Here is a 19,662-nt window from a genome sequence, read left to right on the forward strand (position 1 = left end):
TCTTCAGTGTATATTCCTCACCTGTATTTGATTTTGCTCTTTAGAGACACAGAATCAATGTATTTTGTTGGTTGGATCATGTGCTGGCTATGTTTTATTTTTTGTTGTTGTTATTTTGTTTTTTGTGTTTGTCAACTTCACACAAATTGGGGTCATCTAGGAAAAGGGAAAGTCACCTAAGACTATGCCTTCATCATACCAGCATGACTCATCAATGCAGAAGGGACTAAACCAGCAGGTGCTCTTGAGGTAGATGAAAATGTAAACTGAACAATCTGGGGGAGAAGGCCAGTAAACTCATTCCTTATGGCATTGGGTTTAGTTCCTGATTCTAGGTTTCTGCTTGAGTTCCTGCCCTGGATTTCCTTCATGCTGGATAATAATGAATTTCCTTCATGCTAGGATAAATAATTCAAACACACCCCTCTCTCCCTAGTTTCTTTTCATGGTGCTTATCACAGTGATAGAAAGCAAACAAAGAAGCATGACTTATTAAACAGGAGGCTGGGCAGTTCATTAATGACTGTCTGCCCCAGCGAGAGGCAGCAAATAGTGAGTGGATGCCAACCTGACAACAAAAACAAAGAGTCTCTAGAGAGCTACTGGTTTTGAGTTTACATTAAAAGACTGACACAACTGGACTCCGATGTCCAGAGAGAATAACCACAGAAATAGACAAAGGGGATACGGAAGAAAAGAAGCTTATACATCATACCGTTGGCTTCTGCGTGGTGTTCCTAGCATTCATGGTGTCTTTCTATCTGAGACTGTACTGTCTTCCAGTCCTGTTTGGAAATGCCCACATTGACACACAGAAGTGTGCTCTGATAGTCCTAGACGTCTTTCAGTCCAGTCAGGCTAACTAGACTGGAATGTGCGACCTACACGCACATCCCCATGTCTGCTTCCAGATGATCCTGGGGTCTCTTAAAGTTGTTCTGTCATTCACATCAGCTGGTAGTACTCCTGCTTGGTGTACTAGGTGACAGCCAGAATGTCATATGGCCATGGTTTATTTTTAGAGTCTGACTAATACGATCTTTCTCTGGGAGGTATGCATTTCCAAAAATCACCTTCACTTGGTAAAAGTGGACTCTGAGCAAATGCTAATCCAGAAGGTATAAACTTTTGAACCAACATCACTCAGTCTTTTTGAAGACTTCCAAGAAATAAAAAGCATAGGCTGCTCAACTTTGAGCAAGTACCTGGCTGACCACAAAAATATCGACCTCACTCCCTCTCCAACATCCTCCAAAATGTCACCTGCTGAGCCACTTGCTGACCCGGAAACATTGCTTAGTGTCAACTACTTCTTAAACACCCAGGGCTGACAGAATACAAACATGATTCTGTCCTTGAGAAACGTGGGGACATCAAGCTACAAACTTTATTTGTGTTATGTCCTCAGAAATTTTGGAGTTAAAGTTGTTGCAGATAACACTGTCGACCTTAAGCGGATGGGGTGATTGTTTAGTTGCTTTATGAGCTAATTGTCATGATGCCCATGGTGTAACAATTAGGCTGGCAGGCAGAAGGGCTGCCCCCAATCAGCATGCCGTTCCTCCTGCATAAGAGTCGGATCACTGTGACTCAGCTAACCGAGGGAAGTGGTATGGTCTGCAAAGTAGCTGCTGTTTGTAAAACTCTTAGCCAGAGAACAAGGCCAGGTTCACTTTGTTATCATCATTAGCATGGGGGCATGAATTTTACCAGTTAAATCCTAAGGAAATTATCCATCCAGCAGTACCACTGATAGTTGCTGATGTACATTCACGTAGACATTAACTGTTCTATATGCTACGGCATCCGCTTGCTCTACATAGGTAATAACACATCTTGATTTCAATTGTTTTTCATGTCTCCAGCTAAAAAATGCACGCTGGTTTTAGACGAGCTTAGCTTACCAGTTGTAGCAGTCTCCTAATTTCATTCATGGCAACAATTGGCTGCTGTGTGTGCTTTTTCCTCTGATTTATTTTTGTTCAGATGTGCTACAAGTTACAGAGAGCTGAAGTTCCTTACAGCTATAGGGAGAACAGACAACAGAGTGTCTGATTTTGACTAGGAAAGTTCTGGAAGGGCATAGCTGGTACCCTCCGAGAAAGAAGGAACTATTCAGGAACTGAAGAGGGATTTGGGGATCAGATTGACTCCAAACTGGAGATTGAACTTGTTGCTTATTAAGTGATCTTAATAAGGCATGAAATTCTTTAGCTCCCCTCCCTACCAAATATGTACCTATATTTTATTTGTTTGTCCAGATGTACATAACCCTTACTTATAGAGGTAATGTAACTATAATATAACTACCCTTACCTAGGGTTGCTAGCAGTATCTCTCATTATTAAAAGGGGTCAAAGTCAAAGGTCAGGGCAATGCAGAAACAGCTAACCCAAAGGTTTTATTTTTCCTGAGAAAACTAAAACTGAGAAACATCAAGTCAGCTCAGCAAGAAAAGAGAATCACTACCAAACATAACAACCTGAGTTCAAGACCTGAAAGTCACATAGTGGAAGGAGAGAACCAACTTTCACAAATTGTTTTCTAATCTCCGAACATGTGCACACACAGATACACATATAATCAAACAATCAGTCCATGATAAATAAATAAACATTAAAGAATAAAAGATGTGGTTGATGAGATGTAAGCAGAGACCTTGGTGTAGGCACCTCAGATATAGCGAGGCTTTAACCTAGTGAGGGAACCTGGAAAAGACAGAACTGCAAATCTTTTCAGGCACAGCTTTCAAAGCCAGAAACTAGAGAACGTCATGTATTTTAATGGCTTTAATTTGAACAAAAACAAATAATCTGCTTGGTAGAGTATAACCGTGTTTATTTGCTAAACAGACCCAGTAGGACTGGCACTTGACAACATGTTATCAGGAGTTAATCTGAAAGATTCCTTCTGAATTTAAAGGCATAAGACTCTCGTGAAATGCTTGATGAACTGGGTTTAGTGATAATTTCTCTCAATTAGGTCTAATTAGTGTTTCTTCACTGTGCCATATGCAATGTTTGCTCAGCCTGGTATGGTGATAAATTGCCTTGGTTTAGTATTTTGTCTCAAGATTATTTGTAAAGCAAAAAGAAACACCTCACCAAGTATCCTTTGAATGAATTAATGTTCTATCAGAAGGGAAACAAGTTACCAAACTTTTACACAGGGATGTGTCAGCACAGGCATGATTGACAACGTTGTTTATTTTAATAGATATTTGTGGTTTAATATAAAAAGACATATTTGGCAATATGCTATTTACTTTAACACGAACATATGTCTTGTCATATGATGTCATTTATGATTATCCATCAAAACACCATGCAGGCTGAGGTCCAGATAAGGGCATGGCTTGATGGTATAGAAATGAGTGAAACACAGTTTTCCTTTTACTGGACATTAGAATCCAATAGAGACACTCAGGTGCATCAGAAGATCTTGTGCTGTGCTTTAAGAGGTTAGTCCAGATGCTGAAGGAATATGGAGAGGCTGCTCTCTCTGGGTCCAAGGGCTTCTGTTGGGAGCCAAATGGTGGTTAGGGCCTTCAGAAATTTAGGAGATAATCAGTTTTGAATGGATTTTGAAAAATAGATGAGGTTGGTACTTTGCCTTTGGTTGACATATAATTTTAGTTTCTACCTTTTTTTGCTTACTAGTAATTTTCTAGTAGCCTTTCTTTTGAAAAGAAATTGCCTAATATGCCTAATAGGAAATTTAGAAAGAATAATTTTAAAAAAAGCAAGACAAAATAAAGAGACAGATCAAGTCATCCTTTGTGAAAAATGGTTCCAACCCTTCCCTAAATACTAAGATCTATGGCTGTCCAAGCCCATTACATAAAAGGGTAATATTCGTGCAGATTCTGTGCACATCATCCAGTCATCTTTAGATCACTTATAATACCACATACAATATAAACATGATACAAATAGATACTCTGCTGTATTGTTTGTGAAAAAATGACAAGTAACAAAGTCTCTGTATTTTCAGTACAGATACTGCATAGAAGGCTTAACTATATAGAAAACAAATGAGCCTCAAGACAAACAGTGCTTAATCTGGAGCCTGAAGGTCTGTAATAGAACACAAGGAACTTTAGGTATGCCTTTGTGCCACTTTATCTCTCTAGGGTCAGCACAGCTAGAAGCTCTGTGCAGAAAAAAATCGTTGAGCTTTTTTTTTCTGCAATGTTCTGAAATTTTTATACTTAAAAAAATTTCAACCCATGTTGTTGGATTCTTAGAGGCAGGACCAGTGAAGACAGATGACACATACATCCTTTATGTAACCATTGCAAATATGCACACAATGTGAAAGCAAAATATCACTGGGCATTTGTTCCCATTCCTCTGTGGGGATCAAGTTAAGTCCTGAGCAAATGTGTGTTATGGACATGGGACGGGCAGGGGAAGAACCCTAATGTCTCAAAGCTTTGGGAATGACAAAACTTTCTCTAAATGAGGCTAAGGGGGATGGCAAGACTTTTCTCAAGTCTAAGTGCAGATATTAAAAGCATATACAAAAATGCTCACCCTTAATTCCTCTTCTTGGATGTTTTCTGCATGAACAGTGCTCCAGTAGAGATTGGCTCAACTAGGATAAGCTGTATTTAATAAACACTCTGAGATTTTGGGGTGCTGTGGCTTTTCCATCCTAGAACCAAGAACACCTGATCCTAGATGTTTGTGTGTCTGTCATTCCTTCAGTGTCTATACTTTTTTTGTTCTCTTCATTCTATGCCCCTAGTCAAGGTACTGGGACACAAGCTGTGCAAGACAGTCATACATTCCTCCCCTTTGCTGTTCAAATATTATCACAATTAATAACCTAGCCTAAATGTACAGGCATTAGTGATTTCTTTGCAAGGCTTTGAATATGAAAAACTTTTAAAGCAAAAGGTATGATGACATTTTAAGATGACCAGTTTACTTTCCTGAGATATTTTAGTCACCCAATTTCTTGAAATATTTGCTAGAGAACATATATCCTTTACTTAAATTTGTTGTGAGAGCCAATGTTTGAATTCAAAGGATGTACATGAGAAGCCTTGGCTTCTCCTGGGTACAGTGAGAATCAGAAATCATGGATTTAAAACCACATAGACAAGGAAAGAAAGACGTGGTTGGGTTACTATAGGAAGGGAATCACTTTACAAAGACTTTCCATAGTGCAACTTGAGGATGGCATGAGTCTAAAGTTGGGCCACTGTTGCTTTATCATTTCTTCAATTTATGCTTCATCTTTACCCCTGCACATCTGGTAGCCAGGTCAAATTGTGGTCAAATGTTTTGTGACAGGGTTGGTGTCTCCATTGCTCCATTGGAAGTCTTGCCTGGTTTGAGGTGCTGGTCAGTTCAGCTTCCATATCCACCAATGCTAGGAGTCTTAGCTAGGTTGACCCTTACAGATTCCCGTGAGTTTCCGTTGCCCTAGGTTTCTAGCTCATCCAAGAGATGCCACCCCAACACCAATTCTAGTTCTCTCTCCCTCTGTCCTTCCTACACTTGATTCCTTCTGTTCCTCTCTCTACACCTCCCCAATATGGTTTCCTCCTGCTTTAGTTCCAATGTCTACTCTACTTCCTTTTTTTCAGTGAAATTCAAGCTTACTCCATTGGGTCCTCCTTCTGATTTGGTGTCTCTGGGCCTGTAGATCATAGCATGGCTATCCTGTACTCCATGGCTAACATTCACTTACAGGTGAGTACACACTGTGTTTGTCTTTCTGGCTCTGGGTCACTTCACTCAGAATTATATTTTCTAGTTACATCCATTTGCCTTCAAATTTTTTGATGTTTTTGTGTTTAATAGACGAGTAGTAGTACATTGTGTAAATACACCACATTTTCTTTATTCATTTTTGGTTGAGGGACATAGAGGTTGTTTCCAGTTTCTGGCAATTAAAAAATTAAAACTGCTATGAACATAGTTGAGCATGTGTTGAGATGCGTGGAGCATCTTTTGGAAACATCCCCAGGAGAAGTATAGCTGAGTCTTGAGGTAGAACTAGTCTCGATTTTCTGAGAAACTGCCAAATTGATTTCCAAAGAGGTTGTATAAATTTGCTCTCCCCCCTCCCCAGAAAAGGAGACGTGCTCCCTTTTCCACATCTATGCCAGCATGAGCTGCCACTTGAGATTTTTATCTTGGCCATTCAGATGGGTGTAATGTGGAATCTCAGAGTTATTTTGGTTTGCCTTTCTCTGATAACTGAGGATGTTGAACACATAAGTGCTTTTCATCTATTAGAGAGCCTTCTGTTGAGAATTCTCTGTGTAAATCTGTACTCCATTGTCCATGAGTTTGTTTGGTTTGTTGGTGTCTAATTTCTTGAGTTCTTCATATATTTTGTGTATCAGCCCTCTGTTTGATGTAGGTTTGGAGAAGATCTTTTCCCATTCTGTAGGCTGCCATTTTGTCCTTTTAATGGTGTCCTTTGCCTAAAAGAAATTTTTTTTTTCACGAGGTTCCATTTACTAATCATTGATCTTAGTACTTCTTAGTGTTCTGTTCAGGAAGTTGTCTCTACTGCCAAAGTGTTTAAGGATAATCCCTACTTTCTCTTCTGTTAGATTTAGTGTATCTGGCTTTACTTTGAGGTTTTTGATCTACTTGGACTTGAGTTTTGTGTTGGGTGATAGATATGGATCTATTTGCATTCTTCTACATGCAGATATTCAGTTACGTCAGCAACATTGGTTGAAGATGCTTTCTGTTTTTCATTGTATGGTTTTGACTTTTTTGTCAAAAACCAAGTGTTCATAGGTATGTGGGTTTAATTCTGGACTTTCAATTCAATATCATTGATCACCCTGTCTGTTTTTATACCCACACCACACAGATTTTATTACTATTGTTCTGTATTATTACTATTGCTCTGTAGTACAGCTTGAAATCAGAGAAGGTGATACTTCCAGAAGTTCTTTTGTTGTGCAGGATTGCTTTAGTTATGCTGGGCTTTTGTTTGCTCTTTCTTTCTTTCTTTTTTTTTTTTTTTTTGTTTCCGTAATCCTCATGAGGATTATTCTTTCATGGTTTGTAAAGAATTGTGTTGGAATTTTTATAGGAATTGTATTGAATCTCTAGATTGCTTTTGGTAAGACGGCCATTCTTATTATGCTAATCCATGAACATGGGAGATATTTCCATCTTCTGATATCTTCTTCAAGATCTTTCTTCAAATACTTGAAGTTTTCCTAATACATGTCTTTCACCTGCTTGATTAGAACTACTCCAAGATATTTTATATTATTTCTGGTTGTTGTGAAGGGTGTTGTTTCCCCAGTTTTCTCTCAGCCCTTTTATTATTTGTATAAAGGAAGGCTACTAGACTCTATTCTCCTGATTTTTTACAGAAACAGAATAATTTTCTCTTTCTTCCTTAGTGCATAGCGCTCACATGAGCATTCATTAATATCAAGTTAATAGGAAGGTTATCGCGAGGTTTGTGGCTGGCACAGGTTTCATGTACTCAGGGATAGGCAGAATCTTCATGCAGTGACCTAACACCCTGGGCATCTGAGAACATCACAGGTAAAGATCTGAAGACATAGTAAGACAGTAAGTTTAGCAGAAATGTAGAAGCACTAGGCACAAACACAACATCTAAAGCAAAATACAGTCTTTACAGTGGGTATTAATGTAAGAGGGTTAGTTTATGACCTAAATGCAATGTTGTCATAGAATTTCTGCTTATACTCATTATTGAAAATGCTTTTGCTCCCTACAATTTTCTAGCAGAGACAGTTAAGCTTCATACCGTACAAAGCAGAAAATAGATGCCATAGCTTTAGAATTGAAATTATAAGGTGTGGGTTCAAGGATGCTCTTTTTCCTCCATCTTTCTCCTTCTCTAGGATATATTTACTTCACAAATTAATTAATTCATTTTACACAGCCTTGGTCATGGAATCCTGGCTGTCCTTGAACTCAGAAGTCTCTTGTCTCAGCCTCCCATGTGCCGAGACTACAGTGATTAGCTATCATACTAGGATATTTTGTTTTATTTTTCAATTAACTGTTTTTAAGACAAGGTTTCACACACCTTGAACTCATGATGCTCTTACCTAAACATTCTGTGTGTTGGGATTAAAGGCATTCAGTAGCATGCAAGACTAAGAAAATTTACTTTTGATGTGTGCATGTAAACACATGTGTGTGTGGGGGTACGTGCCTGCATACACATACACATGTAAAACATGGGTGCTCACATATGTGTGCCTGTGCATATGCATAAAGGAAGACTGTAATTACAGTTTTTATTTTGAAATACTTGTAAAACTATTTTTGGAAGATCAAATGGCAATTTTTTTGTGAATATTCCTCCAGGTCTTTTTAGTTGCTGTGGAGAAACTTTGCCAAAATATTTCCTAAACAGAAACAACTCATTTACCTAACAATGATCTTCAAGATCAGCAAACTCCTGAAGTGAATGGTCTAATCTCTGGTTTTGAAGGATGTTTGAGCTGTAATGGGAACAGTGACAGAGCAATGTTCAAGCCTCAGGTATAGATTCACATGTACTTTGTTTAGTCACCAGCGAAAATCTTGTCTAATGCCATGTAAAAATATCATTTTATAGAAACTGGAAACTGGATAAAAGAAATGGTATTAAACAAAGATAGTATATTATGTGCATTAAAATGTAGGAAAGATAAATATATTTATATAGTAGTAACTGAATTTGAATTGTTATTTAATCAAACTATTACAGCCAGTGAAAAGCAATAAAAAGCAAATTAGTTGATGATATTTAATAAGACTTGCTTATGAATCAACTAGACATGATTTCATAACTTCCAAGGTATTACAATAATTAATTATTGGCTGTAGTACTTATCTTATATTTGGAGAGTTTGCCTATTGCTTGTCAAAATTTCAAAATGCTCTAGAATTATTTTTCCATTTGTTTGAATCCAGAATCTTCTTGGCAGTAGAATGAATTCTTACACAGATAGCAGTACTATAGTGCTTTTAAGGTAAACCAATAATAGTTTGAGTTAGAATTTCAGTAGAAAAAAAACTATAGCTTGATGTTACTCACCTCTGATTATCAAGGTTGTATTTGGCTGACTTGAGGTGTATGATCCTTTGAGAAATTCTAATGTGTTGTGTTACACAATTAGCGTTCAACTCACTAGATACTGAGGAGTTGATAAAGACCCAAATAAAGATAGCACACCCTAAAGGTAGGCAAATGTACAAAGAATTCTCCTGGACTTCCACAGAATGAGGGTTTGTGGTCTGCTGTGGACATAGATTCATGGCTAGCCTGATGTTCCTAGATGATCAAACATCTGTTAAAACTGTAAGAGACTCACAGTGATCTCAGCATTAACTGTAATATTTTTTATCAAGCACAGACAATGCTTAGAAGAGTTTAGTTTATTACTTCTTTAGATTATATCTGTTTGACCTTAACATTCAAACTTCCTGACATTTAAACTGCACGAGTCTTTTACTTTTTTCTGTGATGTGCCAATTCTACCACAACAGTGTATGTAGGTCAGTTTCAGAAACTACAAGATTTCTGACATATCAGATGACAGAAATACAAACTGCCACTACCATTCCATTAGTACCAAGTCAGAAAGGAAGTAGTCTGTGCTTCCAGAAGTTCTACATTAGAGTGTTTTATTACCAAATTTCCAGATAGAACCAATAGAGATACTGTATGTGAAGCTTCTGCTTGAAGACATTCAGATGATGTATTCAAATCATCCAGCTAAGATAGGTTATAATTTAAGAGAGCTGTCATGGACTATAGGGCAGAGGAAAGACAGGGCAGAGCAGAACCCCAAACTTGCTGCATCTCTTTCTTCATTGTGATGGCCTGTGGTTCCAAATGCGCCCATGCTTTATCATCATGTAAAGTGGATTAAACACTGATGGGAAGGGCAGAGTCCCAAAGTAGGATTAAACAGTTTAAGAGCTACCCAGATTACCGAAGTCATTAAAAGTGACTAAAATATATTTGTCAAAACTTGGAGGATACAATTAGAGAACAAACTAGAAAGAGGTTAGAAAGATGACTCTGGTTAAGATTGCATACTGAGCCGGAAAGGTAGTGCATGCCTGTAATCCCAACACAGGAAAGGCAGAAGCAGGCAGAACTCTGAGTTCAAGATCAGCCTTTTCTACAAGTAAGTCCAGGACAGCCAAGGCTACACAGAGAAAGCCTGTCTCAAAACAAAACAAACAAACAACAAAACAAAAACCAAACAACCAAATAAACAAGCAAAGACTGCATACTTCTCTTCTAGATGATCCCACTTTGAAAGTGGCATCCATGTTGAGTGGCTCACACCCACTTGTAATTCCAGCCTTAACGGATCTGATGTTTTCTTCTGGCCTTCATGGGCACCTGCACACATTTGACGTACATGGACTCATAGACACACAAGCATACACATAAATAAAAATAAGCCTTAAAGAAAGAACAGATTAGAAGTGGGCTTGTAATCTTAAATTTATAGGCTAATAAGAAAGGATGAGCCAGTTGTGGTGGCTCATGCAGGTAGGATTTGCTGAAGAAAGGATGAAAACAATGATATAAATATCTAATCAGATAGAAGCAAAAAGACAAATTATTAAATCCAATATTTATAAAAGAAATCAATTAAGATGAAACAGATATTAATGAACAGAAGCATAAATATTATTAGGGTTTTCAATAAATATTATTATGTTATTGTTTTCACAAGCCTTATAACACTGATTTTACTGTGCATCTGTAAAAATTGAATGAGAAAAATTCCCACACACCTATCTGAAATGTGCACTAAGGGAAATCAGGGCCTATACTGAACTTCCAGCTATTGTGTGTGTTGAACAAAGTAGTGCACAAGATCATAAAACATTTGAAACTTTAGATAGCACAAGAATGTGCATTTCCTTGTAGTTAAAACTTTAGTTTATAATAAAGAAAACTTTGCATGAAGAGAATAAATAAAATTGTCTATTCATAAATTGTACAGATATTAAGGGAAAATATAACTACAGTGTTTAACAAATCTTCTATAAGAAATATTTTATCTATTTCAACTTATTTGATGAGAAAAGCAATGCTTTTAATGTTTTTTTAATTCTTTATTAATAATACTTTATTCACTTTGTTTCCTCCCTGTGGTTCCCTCCCTCCTCCTGTCCCAATCCTTCCCTTCCTCCACCCTATGCATTCATGTCCCTCCCCAAGTCTGCTGATAGGGGAGGTCTTCCTTTCCTTTCTTCTGATCCTAGAGACAGTTAGTCAGCACCTAACACTGATTGTAGGAAAACAGAATAACAGGCCAATTTTATCTATGCAAAATTGACACATAAATTCTAATAGAACAGCAACTAAAATTTAGTATTATGCAAATGATAGCATGTAACAATTAAGTTACTTTCTTTCTAATAATAAAAGAAGGTATTAATGTTCACAAAATAATAGGACATATGGTAGTCAGCCTCTGAGGTGCCATGCTGCTGATTGCCCTATGAGGTCAGGACACTTGCCAAGATTTCTACCCTAAGACTACAGGTTACCCTTTGAGGACAGGCAGTGCACAGAACTTCAGATTCCAACACAAACTGACTTCTGAGGTTAGCCTATGAGGTAAGACATTGGCTCCCAACACAAGTCACCTTAGGAGGATGAGGACATGTACTGTGAGATTGGACCCTGCTTCAGTCACCCTTTAAGATGAGGAAGTGCAATGGGACCTACGTGCTCATTCCAGGAAACATTCTAAGGTCATGGAGCATGCTGAGACTGGGCCTCAGGCAGATAGCTACCTAGCTCTCATCCCCGCTGCAGCTCTTCTTTACCTATATGATATCCAAAGTCAATACATCAGGCAACTCTCATCTCTCATAGTCTGAGTCTACTCCATTTCCTTTTCTATATCCTTTCCCCTTTTCCTAAAGAACATAGTCTGCTCTAATTTAAAGAATGCCTGTAATTCAATATCTGGGGACAATCAAAATTCCACATCACCCTTCTATCTTTTCTTTTCTTTCTTTTATTTATTTATTTTTGCATCTTCTATTTCCTTTTCTATCTGCCTCTTCTTCTTTACTTCTTATTTAGGAGCTTAATAGTAATCATTAACTACAGAGTGGGTTAATTCTTACTTTTCTTATGTTTTCCATTTACACACACAATAATAGATCAGCACTCAATGCCACTGGTGTTCTTTTACCTCCTAAAGCAAGTGGTACTTAAAGAGTAACAGCATTTTTATCAACTGCTACTCTGTTTCTTAAAAAATAAATATTTAGTTTTTAAATTAATTATAGTTTATTCACTTTGTATAGCCCCCTCCCTCATTCCATACCAATCCCACCCTCCCTCATCTCCTCCCATGCTCCTCTTCAAGTCCACTGATAGGGGAGGGTCCTCCATCTGACCCTAGCTTATCAGGTCTCATCAGAACCCGGTTACATTGTCCTCTTCTGTGGACTGGTAAGGTTGCTCTCCCTTCAGGGGGAGGTGGTCAAACAGCCAGTCACTGAATTCATGTCAGAGACAGTCCCTGTTCCCCTTCCTAGGGAACCTACTTGGATACTGAGCTGCCATGGGCTACATCTGAGCAGAGGTTCTAGATTATATCCATGAATAGTCCTTGGTTGGTGTATCAGTCTCAGAAAAGACACTTGTGCCCAGATTTTGTTGTTGTTGTTGTTTGTTTGCTTCTGTTGCTCTCCTCGTGGAGCTCCTGTCCTCTCCAGGACTTTTTATCTCCCTCTTCTTTCTTTTATTTTTCTTTTAATTTTATTTTTTTCTTATCAGTTACATTTTATTAACTCTATATCCCAGCCACGTCCCACTCCCTTATTCCCTCCCAATCCCACCCTCCCTCCCTCATCTCCACCGTACCCCTTTCCAAGTCCACTGATGGGGGGGACCTCCTCCCCATTCATCCGATCCTGTTTTATCAGTTATCTTCAGGACTGGCTGCAAAGCCCTCCTCTGTGGCCTAAAAGGACTGCTCCTCCCTTGGGGGGTAGGGAGGTCAAAGAGCCAGTCATTGAGTTCCTGTTAGATATAGTCCTTGTTCCCCTCACTATGGGAAACCAATTGGTTACTGAGCTACCACAGGCTACATCTGAGCAGAGGTTCTAGGTTATATCCATACATGGTCCTTGGTTGAATGTCAGTCTCAGAAAAGACCCTGTGCCCAGATATATTTGGTCCTTGTGGAGCTCCTATCCTTTCCCCATCATACTAACTCCCCTTCTTTCATATGATTCCCTATACTCTGCTGAAGGTTTGGTCATGAGTCTTTGTATCTGCTTTGAAAACACTGCTAGTTAGAGTCCTTCAGATACGTTCAGTAGACTCCTGTCATATGTTCAATGCACATCCCATCTGTCTTTCTAAACAAGGATTGATCATCTAACCCCATGTCTGCTCTCTTGATTATCTGTTTTAGGTGTATAGATTTCATTATGTTTATCATATCTTATAGGTCTATATAAGTGAGTATATACCATGTTTGTCTTTCTCCTTCTGGGATATTTCACTCAAAATGATCTTTTCTAGATCCCACCATTTGCCTGCAAATTTCATGATTTCCTCCTTTTTGATTGCTGAGTAGTATTCCATTGTGTAAAAATACCACAATTTCTGTATCCATTCCTCCATTGATGGACATCTGGGTTGTTTCCAGGTTCTTGCTATTACAAATAAAGCTGCTATAAACATGGTTGAGCAAATATCCCTTTTGTGTACTTAAGCAAACTTTGGGTATATACCTAGCAGTGGTATAGCTGGGTCTTGAGGAAGCACTGTTCCTAATTGTTTTAGAAAGCGCCAGACTGATTTCCAGAGTGGTTGTACCAGTTTACATTCCCACCAGCAGTGGAGGAGGGTTCCCTTTCTCCACAACCTCTCCAGCATGTGTTGTCACTTGAGTTTTTGATCTTGGCCATTCTGATGGGTGTAAGGTGAAATCTCAGGGTCGTTTTGATTTGCATTTCCCTGATAGCTAATGAGGTTGAGCACTTCTTTAAGTGTTTCTCTGCCATTCCTTATTCCTCTATCAAGAATTCTCTGTTTAGCTCTGTTTCCCATTTTTTAAGTGGATTACTTGGTTTGCTGCTTTTCAGCTTTTTTAGTTCTTTGTATATACTAGATATTAGTCCTCTGTCAGATAAAGGGTTAGTGAAGATTCTTTCCCAGTCTGTAGGCAGTCATTTTGTTTTGACAGTGTCCTTTGCTTTACAGAAGCTTTTCAGTTTCATGACGTCCCATTTATTGATTGCTGCTCTTAGAGCCTGTGCTGTTGATGTTCTGTTCAGGAAGTTGTCTCCTGTGCCAATGAGTTCTAGGCTGTTCCCCAGTTTTTCTTCTAACAGATTTAGAGTATCTGGTAATATGTTGAGGTCTTTGATCCACTTTGACTTTAGTTTTGTGCAGGGTGATAAATATGGATCTATTTTCATTTTTCGGCATGTAGACATCCAGTTGGACCAGCACCATTTGTTGAAGATGCTGTCTTTTTTCCATTGAATGGTTTTGGCTTCTTTGTCAAAAATTGAGAATTCATAGTTGTGTGGGTTTATTTCTGGGTCTTCGATGCGGTTCCATTGATCCTCCTTTCTGTTTTTATGCCAATACCATGCAGTTTTTATTACTATTGCTCTGTAGTACAACTTGAGATCAGGGATGGAGATACCTCCAGATGATCGGTTGTTGTACAGGATAGTTTTGGAGATTCTGGGGTTTTTGTTTCTCCATATGAAGCTGAGAATCTTTTTTTCAAGGTCTGTAAAGAATTGAGTTGGTATTTTGATGGGAATTGCATTGAATCTGTAGATTGCTTTTGGCAGGATGTCCATTTTCACAATATTAATCCTACCAATCCATGAGCACAGGAGATCTTTCCATATTCTGATATCTTCTTCAATTTCTTTCTTCAGAGACTTGAAGTTTTTCTCAAACAGGTCTTTCACTTGCTTGGTTAGTTTCACCCCAAGATACTTTATGTTATTAGTGGCTATTGTGAAGGGTGTTGTTTCCCTAATTTCTTTCTCGGCCCTTTTGTCTTTGGTATACAGGAGGGCTTCTGATTTTTTTTGAGTTGATTTTGTATCCTGCCACTTTGCTGAAGGTGTTTATCAGCTGGAGGAGTTCTCTGGTTGAATTTTTGCGGTTGCTCATGTATACTATCATATCATCTGCAAATAGTGACACTTTGACCTCTTCCTTTCCGATTTGTATCCCCTTGATCTCCTTTAGTTGTCTTATTGCTCTGGCTAGAACTTCAAGTATTATGTTGAAGAGGTATGGAGAGAATGGGCAGACTTGTCTGGTCCCTGATTTCAGTGGGATTGATTTAAGTTTCTCTCCATTGAGTTTGATGTTGGCTATAGGCTTGCTGTATATTGCCTTTACTATGTTTAGATATGTGCCTTATATCCCTAAGCTCTCCAAGGCTTTAAACATGAATGAATGTTGGACTTTGTCAAATGCTTTTTCTGCATCTAAGGAGATGATCATGTGGTTTTTTTCCCTCAGCTTGTTTATGTGGTGGATTACACTGATGGATTTCCGTATGTTGAACCACCCTTGCATTTCTGGGACGAAGTCTACTTGGTCATGGTGGATGATATCTTTGATGTGTTCTTGGATTCGGTTTGCAAGTATTTTATTGAGTATTTTTGCATCAATATTCATAAGAGAGATAAGTCTGAAGTTCTCTTTTTTTTTGTTGGGTCTTTGTGTGGTTTAGGTATCAGGGTGACTCTTACTTCATAGAATGAGTTTGGTAATGTACCTTCTGTTTCTATTTTGTGGAATACTTTGAGGAGAATTGGTGTTAGCACTTCTTTGAAGGTCTGGTAGAATTCCGTGCTGAAACCATCTGGCCCAGGGCTCTTTTTGGAGGGGAGACTGTTAATGACTGCTTCAATTTCCTTGGGGGATATAGGGCTATTCAGTCTTTCTACCTGATCTTGACTTAATGTTGGAATATGGAATCTATCAAGAAAATTGTCCATTTCATTTAGGTTTTTAAATTTTGTGGCATATATGCTTTTGTTGTATGACCTAATGATTATTTGAATTTCCTCAGTGTCTGTAGTTATGTCAAACTTTTCATTTCTGATTTTGTTGATTTGGATAGATTCTCTCTGCTTTTTAGTTAGTTTGGCTAAGGGTTTGTCTATCTTGTTGATTTTCTCAAAGAACCAGCTTTTTGTTTCATTGATTCTGTATTCAGGTAGAATTTACTGTAAAGTTAGTGAATGTTGCTTCAGACAGTAACTCAGTAACTTTTCTTGCCTTGCAGGGTGGGAAGGGCTGTTGTCCTGAATACCAATCTAAAAGAGAAAGATGTTGCCTCAATTCTAGTGCAACCTAAGTCTCTCTTGAACACTGAAAACACTTCTACTGAAAGGAAATTATGATCTGAATTTACAACAACAAATGTAACCAATAATGTAGCCCGAAGAGAGACTATCCCAGCACAAAATTACAATTAAAGCAAGATAAACAATTAAAGCAGCATGTCTCCTCAAAAGATTATGATTCCTGTAGCAGTAACAAATAAGGACTATTTAAATGTAACTTTAGGAAAAGAGGTTGAAGGAAAAAATATAAAATGTTCAAAGAAGTAAAACAAAGGGAAGAATAATCTGAATAAATCTAAGAAAATACAGCTGAATAAAATAAAAAGTCTATCAAGGGTACAAAATTGAATTAAATAAATAAAAATACTGAATAAAACCCCACTGAAACAATGATGGAAATAAATAAAATAAGACCTGATAAGCTAGGGTCACATGGAAGGGGAGGAGGACCTCCCCTACCAGTGGACTTTGAGAGGGGCCTTGAGGAGATGAAGGAGGGAGGATGGGGTTGGGAGGGGTGAGGGAGGGGACTACAGCTGGGATACAAAGTAAATAAAGTAATTAATATAAAAAATAATAATTTAATTTAAAAAATAAAATATTCAGTGAAAACCTTCAGTAATAGAATGGTCATGTAGAGGATCCAATAACAGTGCTTGAAGACAAGGTAGAATTGGATCCTTTAGTTTAGATAAACAATGATGCTCTTTGGGTGGATGACACCTAAATGAACATCTGTACAAAGTCCCAATTTATTTCTAATATCAGAGATCAGACCTCTACTCTTGCCTGATGCATCTAAAACAAAAAGGGGGAACTGTAGAGAGCTGCGGAATGCTATGCCTTAAAGATGGAGCTGGTTTCCGCCTTCCACCTTCCCGATGGTGAGTGCTCTCTGTCACGAACAACTCCACATTTGGCTAAGGCCGAGGATCTGGCTTGCTTCCATGTATGTGGACCTATCTGCATTGCCCCCGTGGCACGCCTGGGTTGGCTACCCAGAGGCTATTTAAGCTGTGGGCTGGCTTTCCCCGGGGTCCGAGGATTGTTTAATGTTCCTGAATAAACTGCATTGAAAAAAAAATGTAGAAATATAATATGCAAAATATTTGGGATACAAGAAGAAGAAGAAGAAGAAGAAGAAGAAGAAGAAGAAGAAGAAGAAGAAGAAGAAGAAGAAGAAGAAGAAGAAGAAAGAAACAAAGTATGGGTATAAAAGGAGAAGGATTTCATGCCAAAACCAGAGAAAATATTTTCAGTAACATTATAGAAACAAGTGTCGCAAAGCTAGGGAAATAATTGACAGACAATATACCAAATGGACAAGACCAGAAAAGAAACTCCCCAAGTTGTATCATAATTAAATCACATAGTTTTAACATACAGTTACAAAACAGAAAAGAATATTGGAAGATTTAAGAAGAAATGACAAGTAACACATAGCAGCAATTCCATCTGAATAACAGTTCAGTTTTTGAAAAGAAAGTTTAAAAATCAGAAAGGTCTTAGAAAGATTTATTTCAAATTCTAAAAAATAATATCTGCCAAACCAGCCTAAAAGGGAGATAAATATATCTAAGAGGCTACAGGGGAAGTAAACAATAGTAACATTAGGTTAAGAAAAAGAAAACGGAAGAGGACTGACAAGATGGCGGTGCCGGGAGAACATTGTATCTGAGGAGCAGGACAGCAGTGTCAGCACACCGACCAGGAGACTGAACTCTGGGACCTAAAACACCAACATTTGTGATTGCCAGGTGAGAAGAAATCCTACGGTGTGGAAATCAATTGGAACCGACCTCAGGTCACCCAGTCAATTCATGGAAAAGGTCCTGGGGACCAGCAGACACACCCGCCCCACCAGATTGGAGCACACAGCCTCCCGCAGCACCCCCACCGCCATCTCTGAGAGGGATACACAGTTTCCAGCCCAGGGTGAGGCTTCCAGCTTCTGGACCAGAGCAGAGACCTCAGTTGCTAGCTCAGAGAGGAGTGCACAGCCTCTGGCCCAAAGCTGAGTGCACAGCTGCCAGCCCAGATCAGGGTGCACATCCTTCGGCCCAGAGCCGCGACCCCAGCCACCATATCAGACCGTGGCACACAGCCTCTAGCCCACAGTGAAGCGCCAAGCCTCTGACCCAAAGCAGAGCCAGTTCCTGGCCCAGAGAGGTGGGCACAGCCTCAGGCCCAGAAGGAGACACACAGCTGCCAGCCCAGATCAGAGCACAGAGCTTCTGGACCAGAGCAGCACCCGCAGCCACCATCCCAGACCTGCACACACAGCTTCCGGCACAGAGTAAAGCCCTCAGTTGCTGGCCTAGAGAGGAGTGCACAGCCTTAGGCCCAGAACAGAGTACTCAGACTCTGGCCCAGAGACTTACTGTGCGCTCGACTCACCTTCCCAGACAGAACTGAGTGCCCCAGGGTACCAGACTGAATTTCCCTGTTGGGAGAAAACCCCACAGCTAGGCAATCAGCAGTTTCTTCAAGAGGACTGTACCTGGAAAACTGTAACAACAGCAGCAGCTCACTACATTCAGAACAAGAAACCCAGCAGCAGGGCAGCTGTCTCCAGGACTTCTACGGGTAAGAGGAGAGCCCCCTGACTAACAAAGATCGCAGCCACTACTCAGGTCCATATGCCTTAGGTGAGCAGTGGCAATTCCTGAGAAACACCGGCCATACAGTGACCATACCCAAAAAGCAGAGGAGGCCTCCTTTAGGAAAAATTATCTTCCTGCCAAGGGGATTCTCCCTACCCCAGGATTCCAGGAAGCACCAGAAACTAACAGACAACACCTAAAGGAGCACAATGGGTAGAGGTCAGCATAAAAGCTCAACCAACAAAAGACAGAGCAATATGGCATCTCCAGAACCCAGCCATCCAGGGGCGAGCAGCCCTGGACAATCCAGCATAATAGAAAACCAAGAAGATGACCTTACATCTATGCTGATGAAGAGGATAATAGAGGAAACAAATAAAATATGTAAAGAATTAGAGGAAGATAAAACTAAACAGATCATGGCTATCCATAAAGAAATGGAGGAAGTTAAAGAGAAGCAGATTATGGCTATCCGTGAAGAAATAAGGGAAGATGCAGCCAAACAGTTTGCGGCCTTCAGAGAAGAAATAATTAAATCACTGAAAGAAATAAAAGAAACAGAGTTGCAGGAACTAAAAGAAAAACAGGAAAATACAATCAGACAGGTGAAAGAAGTAAACAAAACAACTCAAGATCTGAAGATAGAACTGGAAAAATTAAAGAAAACACAAATGGAGGAAATAATGGAGAGGAAGAATTTAGGGAAGAAAACAGGAACTACA

The sequence above is a fragment of the Meriones unguiculatus genome, chromosome 16 (genome assembly GCF_030254825.1).
Source record: "Meriones unguiculatus strain TT.TT164.6M chromosome 16, Bangor_MerUng_6.1, whole genome shotgun sequence".
NCBI classification, from domain to species: Eukaryota; Metazoa; Chordata; class Mammalia; order Rodentia; family Muridae; genus Meriones; species Meriones unguiculatus.